At 44.4% G+C, this 21916-nt stretch overlaps 1 protein-coding gene across 1 annotated transcript in view; it reads right to left on the bottom strand.

Annotated features, from left to right (window-relative positions):
- Positions 1-21916, bottom strand: part of LOC146838947 (uncharacterized) — a 254203-nt gene that overhangs the window by 215562 nt on the left and 16725 nt on the right. The window contains exon 2 of the mRNA XM_085599990.1: positions 2466-2622. The gene's annotated coding sequence lies outside the window, so the exon portion shown is untranslated. The remainder of the gene's footprint in view (positions 1-2465; positions 2623-21916) is intronic.

Genomic DNA, 21916 nt, shown 5'->3' with positions numbered 1-21916 from the left:
TCAAGGAGGGGGAACTCAGCAGGAAGCTGCCTTCACTGGCTCCCTGCGCCAGCCTCTTACCTGGCTCTTCTCCTGGACCACTCTTCTCCGTGCGCAGAGGCCCAGGCTTCTGCTCACTGGTCCTGGACTCCACTCCTGGTGCAATTCTGCATCCTGGGACAGTCAGGGGGGTTCTTCCTTCCAACTGCCCAAGGCACCAGGCTCCAGCACCAGTCTTCCTCAGCAGGACCCTGTGCAAACTCTTTTTAAAGAATTTGGAGGGGCTGGCAGGAAGTCTCTGTTTGCCCTATCAAACAGCGACATCACTTCTCTGCCCCTGCTCCATCCTTCCTGCCCAGGCCTCTGGGTTTGTTCAATATGGCGCCGTCCGGGGGTCTCATGCCACATGGTCTCTGAAAAGCCCCTTCCCCCCTTGCTGCCTTCTCTCCAGAGCATATTTTAAATCAAACAAGGGAACCCACAAGGTGGATAGGGACCTTGGGTGTCAGTTTTTTACAGAAACAAAGGTCCTTAAAAAACACAATAATGATACGGTAAATATAGACTAGAATCAGCGCTATATTAAAGGTGTCCAGCCAGACAATCAAGTTAATGAATCAAAAAAATGCAAGGCGAATAAGAGCACAGTAATAAAGTGGGACACTGTCCTGCATCCTACACAAACACAAAACAATTACATTTGGACAAAAACATTTCAGGCAAGACAAGAGTAGCTTGGAGCCAATATGAATAATTAGGGCAAGCTTTTTTGAAAAACAGTTAGTGCACTTGTTTTATCACATTGGATTGATGTGCATAGTGTTTAGATAAGTCAACGACGTTTCGATCCTTTTAAAACAATAATAGGATCATCAGGACGGGTATAATGCAAGCCTGAATTATACACTGCCTTAGAGCAGTTGTGATGGTGAGTTCAGGAAGTGCGTGGAAGCTCGGTAAGAGCTTAAGCGTGGCTGCAATGAGCTGTCCTTAACCAAATGAATTTATGGGATGCAGGTAGAGTCTGAAACGGAGGGATAGTTGTGGAAATCTAGCCGAGGATTGCTAGGTCCGGGGCTGGCTGGCTTGCGATCCGGGAAGATTATGATCCAAAGCTCGATGGCTAGCTTTGGATCATAATCTTAACGAGCTTCCACGCACTTCCTGAACTCGCCAGCACAACTGCTCTAAGGCAGTGTATAATTCAGGCTTGTATTATACCCGTCCTGATGATGATCCTTGTATTGTTTAAAAGGATCGAAACGTCGTTGACTTGTCTAAACAGTATGCACATCAATCCAATGTGTTAAAACAAGTGCACTAACTGTTTTTCAAAAAACCTTGCCCTAATTATTCATATTGGCTACAAGCAACTCTTGTCTTGCCTGAAATGTTTTTGTCCAAATGTAATTGTTTTTTGTAGGATGCAGGACAGTGTCCCACTTTATTACTGTGCTCTTATTCGCCTTGCATTTTTTTTTATTCATTAAATTGATTTTCCGGCTGGACATCTTTAATATAGCGCTGATTCTAGTCTATATTTATTGTATCATTATTGTTCTCTCCAGCACAGCTTGGTGCCTGGCACCAGGTGACAGCTCCTAATGGATTAACCTGTAGCTCCACCATCTTCTCTACTTGGAGAGGAGGCCTTCTCCCTTGGAATGCTTATTGTGAAGGGCTAGGTCTCTGGTGCTACAGCTTGGGGAGGAAGGTCATTAAACCAGCCTGGCAGGGTCAGCCCCAGTCAGGCTGTGGTTATGAGCCAACTCAGAGGAATATGACATTTCTGGATGACCCAAAAGCAGTACAGATATGACTTTGGACTCTGCAGAATACTTCTTCTCACCTTAGTTACTTTGGACTTTAGTGCGTGTCTGGAATTTGTAGGCCCTTGGAAAGTGAAACTATCCCATGTGGTTCCCATCCTCATAAGAGACTAATGAAGTGGTCTTTAAGTGAAAACATCAAAGCACACTGACTTTCCCTTCCGAGTTCCTTCTCATTGTATAAAGCCTATTCCATGTCACCACCAGCTCTGCATAATTCCTGCCACACCATTCAATTTGTAGCTGCTCCTGGGCTGCGCACGCCAGAAATCTCCCCAGCGAAGCCCCTACACGTGTGCACACACATGTACACCCGTGTCTGCATGTAACCACCCCGGTTCCCCTTACTCCGGCTGCAGCGCAGCGGCCTAGTCTCACCAGGGGGACACTGGTAAAATCTACATGCAGTCTCTTTCATCATGAGTTCACTGTGGGTGAGTCCCAACTTATGAGGCTCCCCCACAGTAATAGCTCAACAATTAGGTGTTCAAAAAGCGAAAAATCGGAGCGGCTCAGATGGTCAGAACCACCTTCTAAAAGTTATGTACCTGACGAAATTGTTATTACTATATTAAATTAACGAGTTCCCAATTCAAATAGGTGTTCCCCAATGCCTTAAGCTCCAGATGCCTCTACATTTTCAGTTCTTATCCTAACCTGATGAGGAAGCTGGGTTGTGAGAGTCAGCTCTTGGTGCAGAGGGTTGTTGTAGGCACTGTTGTGAGGTCCTGCGGTTGCTGGTGCTTCTCGGCTGCCAGTGAGGTTATTAAGCCTTGCCACATTAGTGCTTCTCCACTTGTGTGCATATGGAAGCCTGGAGAGAGATGTACTTTTGTTTAGTTGTATGACAGATGAACATTTAGACTTGGATTCTTTTTAAAAAAACGTTAGTTTCTTGTAGTATTTCTCACTGACCGCTTCTTAATACCCAATCACTGTTTTCAAACCATACCAATTTAGTTAGCACACTACTGATTTGCAGCCATACTTCCTGCCTTTGTGTGTTAAATTGTAATCCTTTATATTTTTAGTCACACTCATTTGTGTGCTTTATGTCAACATGTGACCTTGAAAAATATAAACAAACGTAAATATCAAACAAAATTGACAGAGTGAGCTTTTGGCCAATACAAACCTTTTTCTTAATGTACAACCAATCACAGGGTATCTAGGGGGATGGCTGAGAACCCATAGCTTTTACACCTGTAAACATGCGGCTGTAAAATAAAACGCTGCATACATGAAGGGCCCGGTCCTGGTGATCCAAATTGATGCCTCTGGTCGCAGTCAATCCGGTAAAAGTTCTCAGTGAAGGTGTCAATCAGTGATAACCTCCATACAGAGGCGCATGACAGAATTCTGTCTTCTTCCCTTCCAAAAATATTCTATCACAGCATCTCCTGTCCTCTACCAAATTTACTGATATAGTTTTGTTCCTTCAAAGCACAGTAATTGGCAGATTTTGTTGAAGTTGTGGCCAGAACTTGGAACACTGCTAGGGTTTACCTCATACACCTGAGCTTTCACTAACAGACTGATCCTCCCCAAGAGACCTGAGCCTCTAGTTTCCACCATTGTACTTAGGTTAAGAGTGGTCTTATGTCAGATGGGGCATTTGGATTTGAGATGTGGACAGACATTTTAGACTCCGTGATGCCAAACGTCATTAACTGCGTTTGGTACCACTTAGCATAACTGAATACAGCAAAAGAAGGGAGAAGCTTATTCAAAAAGTGCGTCTGGTCCTCTGTCAGGCCATGCGAATAAACTGCCTGTCACTAGAACTTGTGCACTATTTTGCCCCAAGCATATGACAACGCTGCAGCAGGCCTCTTGGAAGTGCTGTATTGTACAATCAACTGTGGAAGGTGGTTAAAGTGCTAAAGGCTAGTGAGGTATAGTCTTGCTACCCCTGGTCTCAGGGGACACAAGACCCCAGTTTGTAGTTTTCACTCTTTCCACCTGCTCTTAATCTATCAGCTGCAAATAGGACAGTGTTAAAGTCTGGGTAACCGGGAAAGCCATATAAAAGGAAGAGTGCAGGATGTCACTTCTATCTAACTATGGCATACGGATGCCCCTTGTTCTAAAATATGGACTTCTTATATTCTGTAGCCCATCTTAGGAATCCATTACCTCAACACCCACTGGGATTTTGCAGTTGACAAGTGTGCATTTTATTTTGTGGATTTTAAATAAACATTTTTCTAAATTATCTTGTTTCCGTTTGGAAGAACGTAAACACAGTTTTCATATATACATGTCTACCTCACAAAATGTGAGATTTAGTGGCAGGATGTTGATAAGTAACTTCATCTGTTTCCAATGCTGCAGCTTTCATTTATGGCTTTGGTTCAGTTTCGGGACCCTAACACCTTTGTGGTGATTTGCCCGTCGACAGCAGCATCTGGTGACTGACAGCAAAGATGGAGAGACAGCATGTCTGTCTGCTATTATTGGTCCCTTTGATCTCTCAGGCACACCAAACGGACTGGTTAAGGAGACAGAAAATACTCCTTTGTCCAGTCGGGTGTGATGGACTGTCAAGAAGATGGACATTGGACTGTCTAAATGGCCAGTGATCACCAGGATGTGCAGAGCTTCTTGAAGGCTGGCGAACTGGCTGGAGCTTTGAAAGCCAGAGACAAAGCCAATTCACTTTAAGAGTTCCACAACTTAAGGTGCTTGGAAACCACAACTTAAAGTGAAATTTATCTCCTTTCACAAAAGCTAGACAACTACTAAAAAATAGTAAGACGTCTATAAAGTGCCTATCGTATAGCTAACCAACCTCAAATGCAGAGAACAGAATATATCAAATAAGACTTAGATGAAATGCAAGAAGGACTCTCCTGAATCTGCTTCTCTCAACACCTGAACTGCAACTTCGAGCTCTGAACACGTTATTTAATGTTCTACCAGAACTTGCCTCTCCCAGCACCGGGAAGACTCCCACTGCAAGCTCTGAACAAGTCATGAAACCTGGCTGCTGAACCTAGCTTACCCAGGACCTGAACGACTCAGACTGCAGCTTGGGCTGTGTCATTTATAGCCCTTCCTGAACCTGCCTTGCCTAGGACATGACCTACTCGGACTGCCAGCTCTGAACACATTACCAGTGAATATATATGTCTGAAAACTATGGACATTTCTGCTGAACACATGCACATAAGCAGATCTAGTTAACAGATCAGTTGACACTTATTTTCTCAATGGTATGTTACTTAATCGTGAAGGGCCATATTCTCAAAGGTTATTGTGCACCATATATTATTTTGCACCACCCACCCATATATGAGAGTATATACACATTATGTACTCGGAAAACATGAATTAGGAAATGTAAATGCCTTTGCTCAAACATAATGACACCATGATGTTACCATAATATATTGAAGAAAATCTTATAGGGGCAAATTGTAAACGTTTCCAACATGGATGGCTGCCTGCGTGGGTGAACACCTACAATTTTGCAAGTAACTGGGCATTCATAAACTCTTGGTATGCAGATTCCTACCCTGGATATGGTTAGAGGTGTTCCTTCTTTCAGGAGGGAAAGTAAATCCCTAGCCCATAAGCAGAGAGCACTTACCAAAATTGTGGAGGTTTATTGAATTTTGCAATTAACAAACGCAATAACAATGGGACTCCAATCAAGGAATCTGAGAATGTACATAAATCCGAAGTGCAGCCTGGAAGGAGGTGGGGGGCTTGTGGAAGGGGAAGGAAGGGAAAAACTAACCAGCCACTCAGCAGGGGCTGTTGACCGCAGTTTCATCTTTAGTGTTCTTCTGTGCTCCCAGGAATGTCACAAAGGGGGACCAGATGTCTTTAGGATGAAAGTAGACGGGTATCAGTTCCTGGTATGCGTCCAGCTGCTAATGACAGTAAGAAGGCACTGTGGCCTCAGGGGGTGCTTGCCTCCTGCCCAGTGAACCGCCACCCTGTACTTAGCCAACAGCAGCAAGATTACTGTTAACTGGCGCACCTCAGGGGGACCCTCCTTAACGTAGCCAAGTAACGCGAAGCACGGTAAGCATTCGGGCAGATAACCTGCCATCTGTGCAATATCAAAGACATCTGACCATGAGCGCCTAACACCAGGGCAGTCCCATGACAAGTGCAGAAAGTCATCACTAGGTGCGGTGCAGCGCATGCAGCTCACATCTGCAACAAGTCCCAGCCTGTGCACCCGCTCAGGTGTGCACACTCTAAGAAAATATTTAACGTGGATTAAACGCAGTCCAAAGTTTGGGGATAGAGTCCTGGACTGAGAACATTAGTACTTCCATTGCTCATCATTGATGGGGATACTCAGGTTGGCGGACTCCAGGTGTACGGAGCAGTGCAGTCTCCAGCCAGCACAGGGACGAGTTAGTGAATATCTCTTCCATCACTGGGATTGTAGGTGGGGCCTCTGGGAAAGTATTGGGAATGGTTTGCAGGGCTGCTCGTAAATGAGAATAGGTCAAGGTGTCTAGGAGTGAGGTAGCAGGATCTTGTAGACCCTGTTGCGGGCTAGCGAAGGCTCCCTCCGGGTTTGCTGCTCCAAAGGTCGGCTGCCATAGATGACCAAGACATCCCATCACCACAGGTATCAATGGGTGGCCCCCAATCTGCACTGACGGGGCGAACAAATGATCTAGTCTAGATGTAGGACCGCCTGCAGGGGGCAATATGGTCACGGTCAGATGCCGTATGTGGCTGGAACTGTGGAGGGTATAGCCAACAGTGGACAATTTGAGCTTGCGTGCTAATCGAATAAAAGGTCATTATCTGGAGCTCCCAGCCCAAACTGCTCAAAGAAAAAAAACTTTTAAAATATAAACACATTTTTGCACATTTTCCACATATCCAAAAATGTGCACCTTTTACGTTTATGTATGCGAAAATGATTTTTATATGAGAAATTGGGAATTCCGAGAAAAGAAACCCAGACCTTCTCCTTTAAACTGTAAGAGTTGCACCTTTCCTTGAATACTCATGGAATTTTGGGAATTGGGCTCGGAATGGGTTCAGCGACAAAGCGTGAATTTAATGTAGACATCTTTCAAAATGCCTGTATTTAGCAGCTTGCAGGATGCACCGTACTTCTGATCATAGAGCATAAGGCCACAAGATGACAGTCACAGGGATGTGGAATTCCTATAGCCCGACGCCTAGGACATTGTTTGGGGTCAAGGGCAACAAGTTTACATGTGTATGTTGTCCTTGCGACAAGTAGGCCCAACCCCCTACAGCACAAAACCTTTGGCTGCCGGTTTACAGTACCACATTATGGAGCAGAGAAGGGCATTGTCTACAATTAAGGTAATGTGTGTCCATGTAATCATGCTTTTCAAACTTGTATTTATGGTTCATTAATGCAAAGCCTTCAATATTATGGTGTGCACTAAAAGTAAATGTTGTAAGCTCGGCCTGCACTACTGACAGTGGTTCCAGTATAAATGTGTACACACGTTTTCAAAGTTTAGTAATATGAGGCTATGTATAATTCTCCCAGAAATATCTCTGATTATATGCAAATATTTGCAGAAGCTTGAAAGCAAGAGTGATAATTCTTTCCTTTCAAAATAAAATGTTCACAAAAAAATGCAAGTAGGAATAAAAACATATTGCTAAACTACTGTAAGAGTTTAGGTACCATATCTTTGCAGCATCATTTAGTAACATGTTGATGTATGCTTGTATTTCCTCAAAATATTCATAATGGAAAATCAGTGTAACCAGTTTAAATATGATTATGGGAAACTAAAATAAACAAGCATTGGAAAAGCCAGAAGGTATGAAATTGGTGGTCAGCCTTTTGGTTTTGTCAACGCATGAATGTTTTTAGGCATGGTTTTTACAAAAAATTATCGGTGTGGGGGCTGCTGGGCTCTCACCATTCTAACAAGCATTGGCAAAAGTAAAAATAGTTTTTGGTCTCAAAAAGCACACACTGCCACAGCAATTCCAGGCACTGAACAAAACTACTTTGTGTGCCAATATGCTCCTTGTAAAAGAGCAGAATACTGTACAGCTGATAAACTAGGAGAGCGCGAAAGAGAGAAAGATAGAAAAAGAACAAAGAGAAAGAACAAAGAGAAAGAAAGAAAGAGAGAAATAATTTTATTAAACACAAAAGGTCATGGTTAACGACAGGGCTAATTAGAGGCCCAATTATTAAAGAAAGTCACAAAAGTGCATCCATGGTATATATCCTTGCATTAAGTGCATATATACAGTTTCCGTGAATTCACAAGAATTTACAGAAGTAGGCCTAGAAATAGTACTCCTAGAAAATATTTGTGAACTGCATTTTAGCATGAGCAAATGTGCATGCGCAGGTCTGCTGATGTGAAAATCTGAATGTTTCAAGTTCACTTTTCCGCCAACCAATTTTTGCCCAACCCTGGAAAAAGTTTTAGGTCTGTCACTCTCGGGAGTAAATGTCCAAACTTTTTCAGTATGGAAAAAGATTAGAAAAGAGCTGGTGAAAGCCCTTAAAACATGCAAGTTAGTAGGTTTGCACAGACTCAAAAGGGCATTCCGACCCTTGACCTATTGCTTACAACTACCTTCAGCCCCAGTATGTAGACCTGCAGAAATGTAGCAACATAAGGGAATTGCTAGTATTCAAACCCTACTATGGTACAAGCCCTGGCATAATTAGAGAGGCTTTATCAGAACTCTTTTGTAATAAGATTGCTGTCGTAATTTGTCACGGCATTATATGGCACAAAAGGGACAGGTGGATTTTGTTACAGGACAAATCGATTTATGAAGCAACCTGCCCCATGGACAAGTATATATTTTATTTAATTCCACACCCTGACCCTACCACCAATACCATACTCATCAGCAGCAGTGTATAGATGTTTGGGTCAAGCAGACATCGCCATTAACAACTCCTTGATGTACACCTTCCATGCATGTTCTCTGATATGAGATATCAAAAAGGGCTTTCTCAACCACACTGAAGGGGTAAAAGAGGAACCTTCAGGTTCAGCTGCAGCACTAAATGTGCACTAAACATTTTCCATCACTTTAAGCCTCAACATGAATCTAATGTTCAATGGTTTCTAAAGCCCTGCTGCACAGAATTGTCATTAGTGTGTAATATAAGGTTGATCTGTAGAGCGCTGCTCGTCACCCATGAGGGTATCTAGGCGTGTTGTAGATAAAACAGTCATAACAAGTGCATCAAATTTCAAAATGAGATCTTCTTCCAAGGACGGGAGCAGCGTTTATTATTAATCCAACTAGTAAAGTCATAACAATTAGATTTTACTTCAGATTCGAAGATCTAACTGGTCTACATATACTGAGAAGTGTTTCAGGAGAAAGCACAGATTAGTGTAACAAGTATGATGTTTGCAAAGCAGAAAATCAGTTTCTAGGCTGCAAACAGCAACTGCGGAATCAAACGTTAATTCTGAGTTTAAAACCAGGAGGGCTCAGACTGAACCCAAAGAATTGGCTTGTTAAGTGTTTTCCAAAGGCTTCTGAGAGGGCAGAGTTCTAACATTCATAGGAAGGGAGTTCCTAAAGATTTAGCCGCCATAAAAACATCAGATTTTTTGGTTTTAAACTTCAGGGACAAGCGAGTCTCTGCTTATGGGTCCCCTCAAATAGTGAGCAAGTGTAATGGATAGGGGGAATCATTAAGTGAGTATCTTTAGAAGCCAAATATCCTATCTTAAACGGAATTCTAGTATCTAAATGTAGCCAAAGTAAATCTCTTAGTATAAACGCGATGTGTTGTTATTTCTCTAGAAGCATTTACAACGCTTGCAGTTTTTGAGAGAAGGATGGCCTTAAGAGGTGAAGAGTAGACTGTGGCGCACCCATTGATAAGACGTGGCAAAAATCAAGCTGAGATGTCCACAGCACGTGTTGCAGTTTTCAGAAGCTATGGAAGATCAAAACATTAATTTGCAATTCCTTCATGAGCAAGGAGTGAGTTATTTTATGCAGAGGCAAAATAAATAGAAATTCAGTTTTTGGATGATTGATTAGAAGCCAATGCTTTGATATTCAGGCTGGGAGCCTTTTTAACCCCTTCGCTGCTGCGGACATTCCGCTGCAGCGCTGGGGGGGGCAGGGGGGCAGCGCGGCGGGCCTGTGCTCATGACGGAGCCGCTCCGTCATGAGCCACAGTTGAGCTGTGCTCATGACGGAACGGTTCCGTCATGACTCCGCCCATTTGCGTTGTCGCCCCGCACAGGCGGGGAAACAGCGCCGCGCAGGCGGAGCGGCCGCCGACAGGATTGTCATGACGGAACCGTTCCGTCATGAGCACACGGCAACCGTGGCTCATGACGGAACGGTTCCGTCATGAGCAGGGAAGGGGTTAAGCAGGCACAAAATATTGGCATGTTATTGACTGAGTAAGTCTTCAAATCCAGATGTTTAGCATCAATCTATTGCTGGATGAAGACACCAATATCCTCAATGGCTCTAGAAAAAGGTTGAAGCGAGTGGGTGCTAACATTGAACCCTGCAGACCCTTGCATGGTACAGAGGTTTTCTCGGGAAGGAAGTGAATTTGCCAGTTATGAGTAACTGATGCAGGTGGAAATGAATGAAGAGAACAACTTCAGAACGTGTGGTCAGAAACCAATATGACAACAAATGTTGCATAGGCTTCCGAACAGCAATACTTCTGTAGGATCAAGGGTGTCAAAAGGAGGAAGCGAGATCAAAAGCGTGATTTGCCTTCATCCAGGCTGCGATATATATTGTCCAGCAATCTGAGTGTGGCTGTTTCGATACTGAAGACAGTACAGAAGCAGAATTAGTAACCCACCAGAAGCTTCTGTTTGTCAGTGTTGCAGTTTAGCCGATTGGTGACACCTTTCAGTTGATGTCCCGATTCATGGTGGGTCTAAAATTAGTTAGTTCGTTTTGGCACCTGTCGAGCTTTTCTTCAGAGCAGGAGTGATTTGTCTGGTTTTAAACGGTACTGGGAAAAGTCCTTCGGTGAGTGAGGCATTGATCAAATCAAACTAGTAACAGGTGCGTTTATAGTATGGTAATAGTTCATGAGTTTCACGTGTTTTACGTCTGTGTAAAGTTCTCAGCTGCTTATGAGATAGATGTCCAATGTGATCTTGATGGTAAGAGTAGGTACCTTATATGGGGTGAAACTGGGCCTTTGGGAAGACTTGGCTTGGCATTTTGGTCTGGACTGTTCCCATGAGGCACAGGGTCAAGGCTGATTTGCATATAGCTGGGTCTCAACTGAGGTGGTGAAGTGAGCTAAAGAACGATGATGGATTCAACCCAGATCTGTACTTTGGGGGCGGGGGAGTGTCTGAAAAGTTTCAGCACTCCGTCATCTCCTACTGTTTGCTGTGAAACTAGACCCGACATTCTCGTATACGGAATTGCTTTTCTAAGTAGATTAAGAGAAACTCATTAGATTTTGCAGCAGATATCTTTCTTAGCCATTTATGTGGATGTGCTGCAATTGAATGGATGCAACTAATTAGTGTTGTAGTTGGATTAGTCTAGGTGCTCGTTTGCCCTTTAAAAAGTTGCCTTGGTGGCTGTCATTTGTTTGTATTTTCTTTTAAGAGTATTTAGCTTCACATGCATCAAGAGTGACTAAGATTAGCTAAATATGCATTGCGAGTTGCTGAACTTTTTTATTTTAGATATCAGAGAAACTCTGCTGTTTTTTTTCTTCTTGCATTGCCCTTTAAAATGAAGAGGGGCTATAGTCCCTACGGCTGATAGCATGATGCTGGTGTATACTTTTACACTGACAATATCTGTTTGCATGCAGATTTGGTATATATGTGCTGGAATTATCTCATGCCAGGCCTCAGGTACTAGGTCTCTTACAGGATGAGGCCAGTGTTTCAGATGGTCTTACCACTCAATTCCAATAGGCGAGGTATGTGATTTTTTTTCTCGTCTGTGACAAAAAGAAGTTAGAATACGGCCTCAGTTGGGTATTGGCTAGGTGGAAAGTTAGAGGAGGGTCTGAATATGTATAAGACTTACCCTGGCTCCTGCGTTGTTGACTTCGCATTCCAAGGGGTGATTACAAAGATTGGCATCCAGACCAATCAATATAAAAACAAGTGAGGTTAGCCAGGCACCTTTAAGGATAAGTCTTTTGACACTTACAGGCACAGCCCCTTCATCCTTTAGTGGTGCAGCTGATAAAGCAGGGCAGACAAAAACAGCAGACCCTCAGTTGAAATTATTCGCTGGAGGGAGCTGTGGTATTTATATGTGATCAGAAGATTCAAAAGATGGTGCCAAGCAGAAGGGTCACAAGGAGAAAATATTCTCAGTTTAGTTTTGGTATGCAGGTCGCGTGCAGGGTCTGTGACAGAAAACTGTTGATGGGGTCAGGCCAGATCAGGTTTCATCAAAAGTGAAAGGGCCTGCATTCCAGGTCTCATGAGTAGGCCCTCTGATGGGTGGACGATTTGACGCTGGACGTTTGAGGTGGGTTTGGATAGTGCCCAGAACGAAACAGGAAGCAGTCACATGTCTTGCCTTCATTGAAACTGGAATGAAGCATTTTGTAAGTGTGGAGAAGGCTCATGACATGTACTTAACCTTGGAGCCTGGCTGGGAGGAGATAAAGGTAAAGTAGCTACTTGCAGGTAGCCATCTCAAAATCTTTGGAAGAAACAGCTGTACCCCGTAACTTGAACATTGCCTGCCTCGCGCTACACTTGCTGCTAATTGGAACACTTTGCATTTTATGAAATTGATTTTAACATTTTAGTGGTGTTTTAAAATTGCTGTGATGGGAACTTTTATTTGGGAACTTTGGTTGAGGGAGGGGGAATCGAACACTGCTATTCTTTGATGCTTTTCGACTGCAATCCGCCATTTTACTCGCGACAGTGCGGTCTAGTGGTTGAACACTGGCCCCTACAAAACGGGATGCTGCACGAGTGCGCAGCAGACACGCGCCGCGGGCGCGCAGCTGTTGCGCCAAAGGCAAGCCCGTATGTGCCAGTCAGTGTCCCGAGGGGGCCGGGGCAGTTGTGCTGCCGGTTTTGTTACGGAGCCTCCTAAGGTAATTGCATATGGCAGGGACTACCTCCTAGACTTTGATAAGCGCTCTGCCTACAGCCCTCACTTAAATATGTTGGAGAATAACCTCTCCTTGAGGTGCAAAGATTGCAATGGACAGTCTGCCCTTTTCTCAGAGAGCGCAAAACTAAAATGGACATGATTGCCCCTAGCATTAGAGCAGATGCTTAATGTAACTTCCTGTGGGCCGCCTTACTGAATGTTCGCTCCTTAAAAAAACATGAATTTGAAATAAATGAATATTTGGTTGACTCCTCCCCCGATCTGCTGTTTCTCACTGAAACCTGGCTAACAGATGCTACCAATCCTACTATTGCTAATGCGATCCCCCAGGGCTATCAGATTTTTAGGAAGGACCGCCCCACCGGGAGAGGCGGCGGGTTAGCCATAGTATACAGGAGCTTTTATTCCTGTACGCCCTTAATAAATATGGAGATAGAGGGGGCTGAGAGTCTGGGTTTTCTTCTGACATTTTCGGACCAGCAATCTATGGCAGGAGTAGAAATCTACCGCCCTCCCGGACCGGCAAAGAACTTTGTGGAATCCATTAGCCATATTATCTCCCCCATTGCAGCTAAACATAGCAATTGTATGGTCCTTGGTGATTTCAATCTTCACATGGACAAGTTATGGGATCCTGATTCCATGAGATTGTATGAATCCTTTGATATTTTTAACCTGATCCTATATGTAGGTCTTCCCACCCATGACAAAGGGCACACATTGGACCAGGTCTTTTCTTCAAACCAGATTTACATGGATGTCCCATTAGCCCTAACTTGGTCAGACCACCATCTGGTCGAGTTTAAAATTCGCAGAGAACATGCAAGACTCCAATTCTCGGACACAGCCAGGGCCAGTCGCAGTTTCAGGCCTTTCCATCTGATGACACCTGAGGCCATTCAGTGCGCTATGCGGTATCACCCGATTCCCTTAAGTGGTACCCTGGAACTAGATGTGCAGGCCTTAGAGGGCTGGTTACAACAACAGTCCTTGGAACTAGCTCCCCTCTCACTGAGGCCCACTAAACCCACTCGAGTTTCGGCCCATTGGTTTTCCGAAGCCCTAAGGGATAGCAAAACGACCTGTAAACATCTCGAAAGAGAGTGGCAAAGAACTTATGGCTCCTCTGATATATTGACATATAAACTTGCTTTGAAAAAAATTGATTTGGCAGCTGATAAAAGTAAAACTCTTCAAGATTGTAAAAAGCTTCTCCTCCCCGAAGACAATCAGCCAAGTTCCTATAAGCGAATGGACTGATCGCATGGACTGCTTCTTTTAAGAAAAAAATCAACGTTATCCAGGACTCCTTTGTAGAACAGTCATTGGACCTGGAGGATGTCGGGGGACCTCAGTTAGAGGTCTGTCCACGTTCCAGTACGTCTCTTACGGAGTTCCCTATGAACACATCGGAGCAGTCTCTGGTGCTAATGAAATCTTTAAAATCTGTCTCCCCTTCCCACCCCTGCCAAGCTAAAGTTTTGTCTTCCATTGCGGAAGTGATCAACCCCATAGTGAACCCTATTCTGAACACCGCTTTGAGGGAAGGGTCAATACCCCAAACGTGGAAACACGCCAAAATTCTTATGCTACTGAAGAAACCTACAGCAGACCCTGCGGCCGCCAGTAATTATAGGCCCATCTCACTCCTGCCTTTTTTTCCGAGGGTTGTGGGAAAATTTGTTAATGGAGTTTTAACTAACTACGTGGAGACCAACTGCTTGCTGCACTCTAGCCAGTCAGGTTTCAGAGCTAATTTTAGCACCGAGACTGCTTGGTTAGAAGTTGCGGAGACAATTAAAGCTACGTTGGACAGAGGAGGTAATGCAGTACTGGTTTTACTGGACCTCTCTGCAGCTTTCGATACCGTGCCCCATACTAGATTACTACAAAGACTCTGTGAGAGTGGTATTGGTGGCACGGTATTGAGCTGGTTTGCGTCCTTTCTTACCAACAGCTCCCAAACTATTTGGTCCCCTCCTTTTTCTGGGGCGATTCCTCCTATGCATGTTGGGGTCCCCCAGGGCTCAATTCTGAGCCCAACATATATTTAATTTGTACATGGCCCGGCTCACCCTTCTGGCCGAGAAATTTGGTGCTAAAATAGTGTCATATGCTGATGATACTCAGGTGTTCACCTGCGAGGAGGGTGTTGAATTCAATGGCAGCCTAATTAATATCTGTCTCTCTAAAGTCTTCTCCTGGCTAAGCTATAACCATCTAAAATGCAACTCTGAGAAGTCCGAGATCATCTTTCTCGACCCACGTCCGTGTGAAGATTGGCATGCATGGTGGCCTCAGGCCATGTCCCATCCTGTGTCAGCCGTCTCTACCGTGAAGAATTTAGGAGTCAATTTGGATTCGGCCCTCTCCATGAAGAACTAAATTCATACGGTCGCTGGGACCTGCTTCGGGCTGCTGAGAATGCTTTGGAATTTTCTTCCCTTGCTCGCAGTCCCCTACAGGAAGACAGTGTTTCAGGCCTTGATAGTCTCTAGACCAGATTATGTTAATTCCCTGTACCTCGGCCTCCCTGAATATCTCCTAGGCCGTCTGTAAGTGATCCCGAACGCAGCGGCCAGGGCCATCTTTTTGACAGGGCCCAGAACTCATACCTCCCAGCTCCTGTCATCACTGCACTGGCTCCCGGGGCAAAAAAGAATTCAGTTTAAAGGCCTGGTTTTGGTCTTTAAAGCCTTCCACAAGATTGGAGTCCCTTATCTTAGGGACATATTCCACCCTTATATGCCTCAGCGCACTCTGAGATCCTCTTCCCAACTCCTGATTACCACCCCTAAGGTGCAACTTTCCCGAGTAGGGGGTAGATCCTTTCATGTAGTGGCCTCTCGGCTGTGGAACTGCCTTCCTTTATCCATCAGACAGAGCCCCGACCTCCTTTCCTTCAGGAAGAGTCTCAAAACGTGGATCTTACAGTTATGATTTCCCTTTGAAGTGACTAGCTTTGTTCGTCGTTATGTGGTCTATGTTTTTCAGCGCCGGGACACTCCATGCGCTATATAAATATGAGATAACATAACATATTGGTCTTTGTCAATATAGTAAAGTGAGTGCAGCCACAATAATGCACACACGTCACATTTGTCATAGTGTTGCCATGCCAAAAGTCACAAATCTTGTTTAAAACAAAAACATTCGGGTATTTCTCTGCATTACTAAAAGTCCCAGAATACTCGTACAAAGCAGCTGAGATGGTTAAAGTCTTCAATAGTCAGATATCAACTTTAGTTCTCAAGATTTAGCCTCCTCTCCATGGCATTTATGCTTGCCCCCTCTGATACAGCTTTAGACTTGAATGCTCACCTGAGTCTTGTGATGTGTGGGCAATCAGGTTAGAGACTAATACCACCCTGAGGAAAGGAAGCAGATGGAGATAGAAGACCAGATCTGACTAGTCATGCAGTCAAGGCAGTCACCGTCTGATTGCCAGACATCTCACTGTTCATCATAACCAGGGACCCCATCTGAGTTCAGTCACCAGGGCTGAAGGACAGGAAGCACACCCGACGTCCCTGGATCCATCTCCAGGCACAGAGTACACGTGAAAGGCAAGTTATTCCCACCAAGGAATCCCAACTGACGGTCCCTCAGCTCCTTGCCAAGAGTCTGGTTTGACTAGGAGTCCATGTGGTACTGGTAAGAACTCTCAGGCTGAGGACTCTAAGGGGCACATGCATCATTTGCGACTACCAAATAGCGACTTTTAAGGAATCGCTATTTGGTAATCGCAGATGCCTATGCATGAAGGATTCGCAATTAATCTTGCGAATCCTTAACATTCCCTAATAGCGATTCACAAATTGTAAATCGCAATTAGGGAATGCATTTCCATTTATTCCTTTGGACCTACAGGCCCATAGGAATGAATGGTAATGCAGTCGCAATTTGCGATTTACCAAATTGGCAATCGCGATTTTGCGAATCCAAGTCCAAGGGTGCCTGGAGGCCTAAGGTCCCCCGAGGCACCCCCCCCCCAAAAAGGTAATTATCACATGCGTAGCACACACATGCCCTAATGGCATGTATGCGCTACATAGCACATTGAAAAAATGAATTGTTCTTGCATTTTCCAATGCATGCACAAATTACCATGAAGTTGATGGTAAATGCTAGGAAATGCTACATGCATCTCAAAAAGGAAAATCGCAAATTGCGATTCCCTAAATGCATTTGCAATTTAGGTAATTGCAAAAAATTTGATTATCTATTTTGCGAATTCAAAAAGGCACATGCATCGGTTTCAAGTAGCAAACGGGCCAATTCTGTGAATCGGCCCGTTTGTGACCGGTAAAATGCTTGATGCATGTACCCCTAAATGAGGTGCAGGGGTATGTTACTGACATTGGTAGAAGACCCGGAGGCTCTGTTCACAGGGGTGTTATGGCCCCTTCCTATGTCCCGGTTATTTCTCTGTTGCGTTACTTTTGTGCCATGAGTCAAAAGATTTTACCAAAGGTTGCATGTGTGTTCAAAAAAGGAAGACACGCTCTTTGTGCGGCATGCTTGCCTGTTTCTGGAACACTGTGGTGAGAGTAAGCTGAGCGTATGTGCCATCCAAACCACTCTGGCATATTTGACCTCGTGGATATCTGGATGGGTGTTGCACGAGGCGCCTGAAAAGCCAGGCATGAAAGGAGGTGGTAGGGTCCTGGAATCCAGCTTAGAACAGAGGAAATAGAATGTAACCTTCTACTTTGATCACAAAATTAACACCATATATTTCTGAAAAGTGGTGTGGCCAAGACTTGCAATTCACCACTTTCCAGGATGGCAGAAAATTATTTAAAACTGTCAATCCAAGATGGAGTTGAGGCTTTTCCTAGGATGTCAGTTTCTTTTCTAACTATATAAGGGATATGCGGCCAGATGTACGAAGCACTGCCCGCAAAATACTGGTCGCAATTAGTCAGCAGTATGCCATTTTGCAAACCAACATGTACAATAGGTCAGATCGCATAATACGGATTCCTAGTGGGTCACAATTCGACCTATCTCATGAAAATTAAGGAGGTAGTTCGCTAATTGCTGCCCAGCATGAATCACAGCCATCATAAGAATGATGGCCTGCAGACCACCATGTTTGCAATTGCTTTCAAATAAAGCACTTCTTGTAAATACCTTACAAGAACATTTACCTTAAAGGAAAACGTGATACATTTACAAAAGAATTATAACTAACATTTTTTAAGAGTAGTCAGTGGTCCAGTGGACCATTGCCTACTCTTAAATATATTTTAAACCTCCTCAAAGGGCTCTTTTGGGACCACTCCAAGTTTTTGAATGGCTTACCACTACAGGTGTGTAGTCTGTAGAATATTAATTATTTGTGACTGGATTTCAACATTTTCATTTTCTTCTGGATTTCTAGCTTCTAGGAATTTGGTGCCAAGTGGATTTCTTCAGCTCTTCATTCAACAGCTTTAATATTACCAAGAAGCTTTTTTCCCTTTCATAGCTTCTTCCTCCTCACTGGAACCTTTTACAGAGATGCCGGACACCTTCCATATATACTATTCCATGCTGGGTTGCAGCATGGAAATTCAGAACAGAAGGACTTTCTTTGGTCATTCAAGAAGGGAATCCAATCAATCGGCGTCTAATTTTGAAGCCAACAACGCTGGAGAATTCTGGTCTAAAGTAGACATCGATATCACAGACAAAAAAAATATAACAGCAGTTCCTTCAAATACTCACGTTTTTATGGTGATCTACTTAAGAGAATTTGGGGGATTTTCGGACGGTGCATTTTGCTTTTCGTCCTGCACAGTTAAGTCAACATCAAGTGGATTTCCCGATTAGTTGCCTTACTGGATCAGCATTTGTTTGGGCAAATCCGTTAGTAAACGCCTCAGGTACTGGTTTAAAAGTTTTTGAGATCTCCTTGTTAGCACTAAAAAAAAAAAATGTCTGAACGTCCCGGAATATTCTGCTGAGGAAGCACTTTGCTCTATTCAGTAAGGTGGAATGGATGGATTCACTCAACGTCAATCATTTTCCTCAGATGGCAGCAGAGACAACCTGAGATGAAGGAACTCAGATGATCCCTTTTTGACGTTGCTGAAAAGAAGAAATGAGGGAAAGATTCTTTTTTTTTTACGTCCTATTTCTTTTTCTGGATTTTTTGATTTAGTGCTGCTAACTGAACAGAGTATTTGAAAGGAGTACTGTAAGAAGGTAATCCTGAGGAAGTTACTTCAATTCCACTTGGGTCTCGATCTGAAGTTTCAGTGGACCTACTGAATCCAGAAGCCTATCTAAGTACGAGCTGTGAGGCGTCACTTTCACTGAAAGTTAAAATGAGAAGGAGTTTCTGCGCAAGTCTGGGCTGTCTCTACTGTGGTGAAGCAGGGCAAGATTCAAACCTGTGTCAAATAGTATCAGAAAATATATAATACGAACTCAATTAGCTCCAGAGAAGAGGAGAGTGTTGTCTCCCTTAGATGGGATCTTCTATGACAATAGTTTTATTCCTAAGAGTTAAGAATACTCAAGTAATACAAACTGGTCATGGTTCACCAATAACTTTCGGACTGTTACAGGAGACTTCTGCTCTCTACACATAAGTTTTGTCACGATCTGGGTCTGAAACGCAGTGATGATATGCAGTTTAAGGAAAGATTACCGTAAGAGGCTCTGTTAGAAGAGAAGACGGAAAGGAAAAAAATAATTAAAATCAGTCACGCCATCTTACTTTAGGACGCTAAGAAAGCAGAGATGCACTTTAGGGTTTTAAAGGTTTTGGATTTAGAGCACAATGCACCGGATGTGTCGCTTACATAACGTCTTCATGGGAGGCAGATTTTTCACCAGCCAGAACCTATCGTATGCATCTGTTTGTGAAGTTCCTTTGTTGTAAATAGTCCCCCTTGCTGCCATAGTCAGACAACACGGCCTCAATATCGTATCCTACACCGACGACACCCAGCTCATTCCCTCCCTCACCAAAGACCCCACCACCGCCAGACTCAACTTCCAGAAAGGGATGCAGGAAGTAGCAATCTGGATGACAAACAGCTTCCTTAAGCTCAACACTGAGAAAACGGAAGTCCTCGTCCTTGGAACCACCCCCTCAGCATGGGCAACACCTGGTGGCTGTCCGCCCTCAGAAGCCCACCGACCCCCTCGGGCCACACCAAAAACCTCAGCATCATACTCGACTCATCCCTCACCATGATCCAACCGGTCAACGCCGTCACCTCCAGCTGCTTCAACACCCTCTGAATACTCTGCAAGACTTTCAAGTGGATCCCCCCCTGAGTCAAGAAAGACAGTCAACCACGCACTCATCACCAGCAGACTGGACTATGGAAACGCGCTCTACGCCAGCATAAACAAGTCCTTACCCTGCAAACTCCAGACGATACAGAACACCGCTGCCAGACTCGTCCTCGGCACCTCCTGCACAAAAACATCAGCCAACACCTACGAAGGCTTACCTGGCTCCACGTGGAGAAATGAGTCACCTTCAAATTCCTCACCCACGCCTACAAATGCCTGAACAATATCGGACCCAAACACCTCAACGACAGAATCAACTTCCACATACCCAAAAGGAACCACCCATCTTCCAACCTTGCAATGGCCGAAAACCCACGCATCCACAGAGCCAGAGCAGGCGGAAGATCATTCTCCCACATCACGGCCAAAACATAGAACAAACTCCCGGCAGAAATCAGGCACGCCCGCTCCCTGAAAACCTTCAGGAAGGCTGTCAAGACCTGACTCTTCGGCTGAACGTTTCTGCCGATCCCCTCCCTCAGCGCCTTGAGACCCTCACAGGTGAGTAGCGCGCTATACAAAACCCTGATTGATGGAATGCAGAACAAATCAAAACATTCACCCCAATCAAGAGATATGGGTTAAATCCATCATTCTTTTGCTCACCATGCCACCCCAGTTTAGACCTGGCCACATGCAAATCAGTCTTGACCCTGTCCGTCATGGGAACAGTCCAGCCCGAACTGTGAACCCAGGTCTTTCCTGGACTGGGAACAAGCATCCTAGGACCGGTTTCAGGGTTTCACCACTCATCAGCCAGCTTAGCTTGAATCCAGTGGTACAGTGAGCCCATGACCCACGTCTGGGCATACCCGGCGCACTGTGCTCATAGTTTGTATAGACACCTTCTTCCTATATTATCACTCCTTTACCATTAGCTCCATCAAAAAGATACAGGGGATAGCCACTGAAGGCTAGCACAGTGTAGTCTTCATTTTTCATGCAAATCCTCTATATTCCCCACCCCAGAGTCAGAGGTGCCATTTATTCTGTCTTATCTAACAGCTAATGTGAAAAGATACCAAGATTTAAAGGCATCTTTATTGCTCATTCACTTTACGAGCAAAAGAATATGCCTTTAAATCTTGTATTCTCATGTGCTCCACTTTCAGAGGCAGGGGGTCAAAAGTCAGTTTGTCTTCCTACTCGCCAGAAAGGGCAAGTAGGCCCTAAAAATAGGCTCCGAGGCTGGGGGATCCACACAGGCCGCACAATACATTATGTATCCTTATTGGCCAATTAAATTTTCCTATATCTTAAAAACCTCCATGGAGGGCATGATAGTATAGCTCCGCTGTTGACCAGCTGTTGGCAAAGTACAGTGAATTCAAGGCTCCATGTAAAAGCTGATAAATCATGGGCATTTTATTTGGCAGCCATATATACAGAGCCCATGCTACCACCGGGGACGCCGTCTATACCATTAGCGCCACACACATTACAATACGTAGGCATCCACATTTATTGGGAAACAAGACCTCCTGGAGGGTAATCTTGTACGTACAATCGACTCTCTGCAATCCCAAATCATTTTTGGATCATGTTGACTCTGTCTGTGGTGGGACATCTGGCCCTGGCAAAAATGGTCATGCTGCAGCACCTGCTGTATCATTTTGTGAACATGCTGATTGTAGTACCAGCCTGGGTGTTTCGAGTCTTGAACACCATGCTAGTGGAGCTCGCCTGGGACGGGGCCATCGTAGAGTAAGCCTAGCTAAGCTGCAGCTCCCAACGGACAGGGCTTGGCTGGCCTGGGAGCCCCT

The sequence above is a fragment of the Triturus cristatus genome, chromosome 4_2, assembly GCF_964204655.1.
Source record: "Triturus cristatus chromosome 4_2, aTriCri1.1, whole genome shotgun sequence".
Lineage (NCBI taxonomy): Eukaryota > Metazoa > Chordata > Amphibia > Caudata > Salamandridae > Triturus > Triturus cristatus.
Note: the sequence above shows the minus strand (reverse complement) of the source record. Positions and strands in the feature narration are given on the sequence as shown.